This window comes from Silurus aristotelis (assembly GCF_946808225.1).
Source record: "Silurus aristotelis genome assembly, chromosome: 3".
Classification (NCBI taxonomy): Eukaryota; Metazoa; Chordata; class Actinopteri; order Siluriformes; family Siluridae; genus Silurus; species Silurus aristotelis.
The window spans coordinates 28721997-28729823 of NC_139576.1; the positions used below are offsets into that span (position 1 = coordinate 28721997).

At 34.5% G+C, this 7827-nt stretch overlaps 1 long non-coding RNA gene across 1 annotated transcript; it reads left to right on the forward strand.

Moving 5' to 3' along the window:
• The first annotated feature begins 1726 nt into the window (after positions 1 to 1726).
• Positions 1727 to 3218, forward strand: LOC310724113. The gene is made up of 2 exons (XR_014532950.1): positions 1727 to 2838; positions 2979 to 3218. It is a non-coding gene; the product is annotated as an uncharacterized lncRNA (long non-coding RNA).
• The last annotated feature ends 4609 nt before the right edge of the window (positions 3219 to 7827 follow it).

Here is a 7827-nt window from a genome sequence, read left to right on the forward strand (position 1 = left end):
TAAGTCAAGCCTTTGCATATAGACATTGAAATTCAATACAGCGCCAAAACCAACTGACAATTTTATCCAAACTCAAACACACGAAGTCTCCACCCCCTGGACATTCAGCGTTAACACTGTCAAGGTAAGAGGAGCTCTATCAGCTCATACCCCACCCTCTGGATATTTGGTTCTGCTATCAGGGCTCCTTGTAAAATGCACTGGATCAGGTACTGGATCACCTTCTGAACTTTTGGCCCATCTTTAACCGGGTAGGAGGAGCTGGATCACACCAGGTTGCACTTCTAAGACTTATAGGTCCACAGCAAGAGGGATTAAATAAAGAAAGACCAGCAGAGAAGGCTTTACTGGCGCTGACAGCCCATCACTGCTGTACTGGCCACTCAGTAATGGCTGCAATGGTATGTTTTATTAGTGTCATTGTTTTCCTGTGTTGTGTCAGTCAGCAAACCTGAGTTTCAGATTTACCAGTTTCAGATTCCTAATGTAGGTTTTGTTGCAGATCTTTTTCCTTCAGATCTTTTTTTAGTCAGTGACATCCAATTCAATCTTATAATAGTGTCTTATAAGATTGCATTGGGCTTAAAATGTTTTGAAAACAATAATACAGATTTATGTGATCCTTTCCTCATCTCACTTCATCTGCCTCATTAGGATATTCTAAAGTTTAGATGATTAAAGGATTACACAAATCTGTGTTTTTGTTTTCAAAACATTTTAACTGAATAGTATTTTATACTTCCTGCTAAAAAAGTTTTTGCTGTTATAAATGCATGTATTTTTACAATTGGGGAAAACTATATAATTAGCACAGCCAAGAGATCTGTGTTATAAAAGAAAAACAATATGTGATTTATTTATTTTAAATATAATATAATAAAAGTTAAATCATATAATATCAACTGATTTATTAACAGGTTTATCAGTAGAATTTTGGTATATTTTATTCCAAAATTCTACTGTTGAACCAGTGAATTCATCTATTTATTAATTTTTTTAGGCTAAAAGATATTCTAGCAGAAACAGGGATTTACTGTGTTTCTATATTTAAACAAGTCACTCTTCACATTCTGCAGTGTGACGTTGCCTTGGTGACGCAACAGAGGAAGCCGGTATATAAAAGGAGGCGAGCAGAAACGCGGTTGTTCTTATGTTACGTTCCACCAGACGTAAAGTTGAACCGAGTTCAGTTCTATAATGCCTAAGTTTCCGAGATTTTTTTCCGCTCAGGCGGTAAATCTGCTGTATGTGATCGGAGGTGGTGTAACGGGCGTAGCAATTTATCATTCTCTTCGGAAGCCTCGCGAGGTGAAAAGAGCGCAGGATGGAGTCCAAGTCCCACACTGACAGCGCTGTCTTCAAGGTTATCATCACCACTCTCTACTTCTACACCTGACCCACTTTTAGTTCTGATTATAGAATTGTGCAAAGTTGATGTAAAGAGTTTGTAACTGGTTAACGGGCTAACTTTGCTGGCTAAGATAAGATAATATCGTAATTGTTGTTTAAAAAAAAAATAATACAAAATTTGCGATTCGACTAACAAGTACAGCACAAAACACTAGTGCGCATGCGTTTTTTCACTGCATGATTCACTTTATTATAATGCATTTATAATGATCACAAAATTCAAGATATTGGTGCATAGTTCTAAATATAAATATCAATCAACAAAAAGTAAAAATGATGAGATTTACGGTTTTTTTACACGCCTGTGTCTGCTCTATTTCGCCAACAAAAATAATTCCACAATAATTTTGAGCAACGTGATGGTGTTTCGTTCTTGAATGAATCGCACGTGTAAATGTTTTGATTCAATGGCAATGACTCACTTATTAACAGAGACTTGCTGCCACCTACTGGCGGATTTAACTGGCGAAGTTTTTAAATAATTTAAAACATCAGTATTCAATGTTTTATATTTAAAATATTTTATGTTTAAAATGTTCAAAACATTTTTATGCATTTGTTACTGGAATTGGAAGGTTAAAACTGCAGGCCGAAGTCCCCCTGAGCTGCATCAAACAGTATTTGCTTGGTAACAGCCAAAATGTCTGATTATTCTTCCAATTGGCTGAGAAAATATAATAATATGACTCAAAATACGATGCACACTTTTAGAAAAATTATTTTAAAGATAAAAATTTATTTAAACTTATTGGAAAAGGTCAATACTGCTGTCACCGCTGTGAACTGACTACCACACAAAATATGAAGAATATAAAACACTTTAGGAATCAGCTGTCCACGGTAGTCCATTAGGTGCCAGCACAAAACACATTCAGCAAAAGATCGTATCATTATCAACAATTATTCCTGAAATTCATCTCTAAACACCTTAAAGTTGTTTCTGGAAAATCCTAAATGATCCAGCTAATAACTTTCCTTTTAATAGCATAGCTAAAGTTCTGAGTGTATTTGAGGAGCTGTAGAAATGTCCCTATAATGTCCCCAACACAAACCTTCCTTCAAATGTATTTGTCATAGGACCTTTTCAAAATATTAAAGCATCAAATAGTTGTTTTTGTAATATGTGAGGCGAACCTTTATAAAAGAACCATTATAAAAGCGTAATGAATAGATCAGTAAACGCTTTAATCAAATTCTCAGACTCTTTGCAGAACTGATGTTCTTCACAAATGTTCATTGTTCTTTATCACACTTTTGTGTTTCTGGATTATTTCCCAGTCTTCAGAAATGTCTAAATGTTTGTGTAAAAAAAAAAGACCTCTAACAACATTTGTTTGGTGCACTTTCAGGATTCCTTAAGCAACGACATAAAAATGAATAGCTATATTAATGAAGAGTAAATAAGTTGGAGTAAGAAATACAAACCAGGTTTGTGATCAAAACTAAGTTGAGAAACAAAATCTCAGTGGGAATGATTGTACAGCTGACTGTAGAGCCTCATTGTTGATGTAAACATTATTGACTAATTACTAATTTCTTGTTCCTCTTCCTTAATGGCTGTGTTTTAGATATGTAAGCAGAAGCGATAGGCTCACAGTCTTCTGAAGTCTCAGTATGAACAGCTGAGGAAATCTGTAACCTACAACAAGAAGTCATTATCGGAAAGCAGTTTATGTGTATGTGTGTGTTTGTGTGGATCATTGTTTATTAATACTTTTGAGACATTTGGTCTCTTATCCCCTAAAAAGTCCTAAAAATTGTCTGAATGTGTGTGTAGATGTCAATAAAGCCATCAAGCTTGTAAAACATCCAGGTCTCGACGGAGTCACTGCTCAGTAAATAAATTTGCATGGTGTGTTGGATGGAGCAATCAAAAAGATAAACATAGTTAAAATCCTGGATTACTTTCACATCATCTTCAAAGCCATTCTGCATTTCTTTCATTTCAGGCAGAAATGCAAAATGGTAGTGAAGGTGATGTTAAGGTAATCCTGTTAGAAGACAGTATGGAATGATAGAATAACGAAAGAAATACACCTCATACTTGCAATGCAAAGACACTTAAGCAAAGATAACCATCAGCTAATAAAATAAAATAAAAAAAGGCCCAGAATGCAACAAGACTAGATCACACCATAAGTAACAGAAGATGGAGTGCATGGAAGAAACTGTGGAAATAAAAAAGAAAATTAGAAATAGAAAAAAGGAGTACTAGAACATAACAAAAGATATGCAATTAAGAAGCAAGAATAAAGATGAAGTGGAATTCGATAGATGTAAACCTGATTCACCTGGGGCAGTTCCCTCAGAAACGATTTGGACCATATCCCCACAGCCCATGCAACAAAGCAGGCTCCATTGACATACAGCAGAATACACAGACTCAAGAGCTGCCTCTTGGAGCTCTGAAACAGTTTGTGTATGCACCTGTGTAAATGCAATCAATACATTTGGCACCCATTAAGAGGACCATTAGTATATGTTTATAATAGTTTTCAGGGACACCCGACCCAGAATAAAGTTCAGTTGGCTTCGTAATTGGTACAGCCACAGGGATGTGGGTGATGTTTCCAGAAGCCATTTAGGAACCTGCACCTTTTGACAGTTAATTCAATTCAATTCATTTTTATTTGTGTTGCACTTTTAACAATGAACATTGTCTCAAAGCAGCTTTATACAGATAATGTGGTGATAAAAAATTAACATGTTCTTTATAAGTGTAAGTTCGTCCCTGATGAACGAGCCGGTGGCGACTGTGGCAAGGAAAAACTCCCCGAGATGGTATAAGGAAGAAACCTTGAGAGAAATTAGATTCAAGAGGGAACCCATCCTCATCTGGGTTGCACTGAATGTCAATTTATTGCAAATATACGATGTTGCGGGGTACAGTGATGGTGATCAGAAGCAAACTGTAGTCCTGAGTCTGGATCCATCAGGTGTGAAGGAAAGAAGAGGGAGAAGGTAGCAGAGGCAACAGTATGGAGTGCCAGGCCCTAACTATATATGGCACTTGGACTTTTACGGCAAACTGAAGCCGTATGGCATTGCAGTTTATGACTCCTTTGATGATTTCTCAAGGCCAGCATCTGAATGCCAGCCTACTTCACCAATAACAATCCCAGAGAAAGTGCTGAGTATTATTTCCACACTGTTGCTGAAAGAAGGGGTATATAATCCAATCTGATTTTGGTTCCCGAAAATGTCCACGTCAACAGGCTACAAGAGTTTCTTCATGAAGACTCGACAGGAACTGTTAATGGACCATGTGTCAAGGAACAAGCCAAGCAAACCAGAGAATAAATGGAGATTACTGGACAGATATTTTCAAAGAACTAGAGAGTTCAGTTTTCTCTCATTAATTCAGGTAACCGTATGCTGTTTAGCCTGTCATTAAATTATCTTAACTATTTAACATTTATCCAAAGCACTTTAAAACAGGGCAAGTTTACTCATGTTTGCATAAATTAAGAATCAGATTAATCACCGCGGAAAACGTCAGAGTTGTTTAACGCATCCGCTCACCATCTTAATTTATCTCATCATAAATGACATAACAGGAGATTTTTTTTCTGTGAAAGTGCTTAATTTCCTACTAACCTTTTATTTGATAATCTGTAAAAATCATTAAACAAATTCATAAATGGTTCTTAAGTTTGTTTAATGTGGAGCCAGAATATGATTTTTTTTTTTATACCTAATTTATACTGCTAATGATCCTATTAAATTACCACCTATTTAAATTCAAATGTGATTGTTAACTTGATAAATAGATACACTGGATAGGCATAAAGACCTCAAACATGCCCCCATTAAAACTTGCAACAAAAAAAAAAGACAAAAAAAAAAAGCATTTTAATTTGTAAAAGTGTTTCTTTAATTAACAGAAAAAAAACTAGTATACATTTTTATGACCCCTTGTCCTTTTAGAACAAGAATTACCCGTACCATATATATTATCTCTGATTTCTCAGTGTGTGAGTGTTATTGCACATATTTGGCAAGAGCTCTTGTTATCTGCCATGTCCTTTAAAGTGAATGAGTAAAGTTTTTGCAATATGTCAGCATTGTGGTTCAACTGAAATTTCTTTGCACAAGGCTATTTCTCACTTTGCGTTCAGGCTTGATACAGAAACTAACAACATCAGAAAAAAATGTTAACTTAGTGATTTGAATAATTTTTTTTTTTAATAAGTTTCTATTAGTGGTTAATAATAAGACAAAAATTTAATGTTATAAAAGCCCACTGACATATTGCACCAAAACATTAATAAATGAATGAACTAATGAAAGTATTAACAAATTAAGAGATTAAAACTACTGCAAATATTAAAATATTGCAACAATTTTCATGTTGTGCCAATAACGCTCTTTGATCCAGGGTGCTGTAACATGGCTGACCTGAACTCTGACCCCAGCATCCTAACATCACTGGGATATGCAAAGAAAGAATTTTACTGTGCTGTTAAATACATTTGACAAATATTTCTTTCTTTTTTGTTTTAAATTAATAATGCTTATTTCCCTCTCTCTGTCATCCCTCTACTCTTCATTATCCTCCTTTCTGCAGTAGGTGGAGGATATCAGACATCCTGTGTCACAACGTTATCAAAATGACTCAAAACATGTTTCTTTCTCCATCTCTCTCTCTATCTCAGTTTTGCCTATCAGTCAGTCTTTACTCTGATCATTATATAAGTGCTTCCATCAACATTTTACCTTTTGGGGGAATTTGTGGGCGATACAACATGCAAATTGGTATAAAGTAATCACAAACATTGCAAAACCTTATTAAAAGATTAATAAATAAAGCCCAAATAAAAACACAAAAAACCCTCTCCTGTCTGGGAATACTCCAACCAACAGATGTGTTTCGAGTGTAAATATTACATCAAGTGCAGTGATTCTCAGCTAATTTTTTTCTCTCCCTCACACTTTTTATGTTTTTATTTTCGTGTGCCTAACTTATACATGTGTGTGCTTTAGTTTTCTCAACGATGACAATAATGTATATCCGCACATCATGCTGATGTGTGTACATTTTTGGGAACAAGTTTCAAACAAACCTGGAATCAGTCTTTTCTTTTTTTTGCTAATGAACTCTTCTATGCTTAAGCTGCCAACAATTTTTACTATACATAACAAAAATGTGAATTTCATTATGCCTCTGTATTATGCATTATGCCTTCTTATATACATATTTTCATTAAAAAATTCAATTCAATTTGTATAGCACTATTACAAATGGACATTCTCCCAAAGCAAAATTAAACAGAATCTGAATATACATTTTTGTGTCATTAATTAGTTTATCACTAATGAGGCCAGTTGTGACAGTGGTGAGGAAAACGCCCTAAGATAGTATAAGGTAGAAAACCCTGGAAGGAACCAAACTAAAAAAAAAAACTTATTATCACTTTGTGACACCAAAATTTCATTCATTACAATTTAGTTAATAACTATTTACTACTGTTCACTTACATTTCTAATGTGGCATCATCTACATTCAAACTTAGAATTACATGAACAACTTTAAGGCCAACTGTAACTGTTTTCTGTTATTGGATGACTGCTGGGGTGGTTTCCTTCAGAGCTTGTGAAGCTTTCCTATTTAAACATTTTCAATACAATACAAAATTCATCACATCTTGATTGTAAAACCCTTTTGAGTAGCTTTTAAACAGTCTGTACTACATCACTCTCATCCTCTTGCCATCCTCTTGATTATTATCTTGTTGGAGATGACTAAATGTCTATTGATAATGTTAAAGAAACTTGTGTTTTAAGAGCAAGGGTGATTGACATCTTGTACTTTTTTCCATTTTCGAAAAAATCACACCAACAGTGGTCTCTTTCTAACCAAGCTTCTTGCTGATGGTGTGGCTGAATTCAGCCACATCTCTTACAAGAACACAAAAAAATTGCTGCAAAAGAGAAACTGCATGATGCTGCATATAGCATGATGCTGCCCATAGCACGAAGCTACCACCACTATTCACTGTGGGTGGAAAAACTTTCAGTAAGTCAGATGTCATCAGTGCTGCATCATCAAATGTGATATGTCTTTTTTCAGAACAATTCTAGTTTCTAATTTTTTTTAACTCTAATAGTTAGTTGTCAGTTCATTTAAATTTTGTTATTAGTTATTTAGTTTTTGTTTAACTCTACATGTTAGTTGTCAGTGATATTTAATTGTACAAAAGCCATAAAAAAAAATCACCCTTAGAATTCTATTATAAAATAAGCTGAACTCACTCTAAGAAACTTTCATTCATGACATATTTCCTTTTCAATTGAAAAATCTATATTTTGTTCGACCTTTAAGATCTTGATGTAAACGTAAAACTCTGTGTACCTATAACTGTCCAGTATAAAAAAAAATGAGATATGCATACAAATAAATCACTAATAAAATTGAAT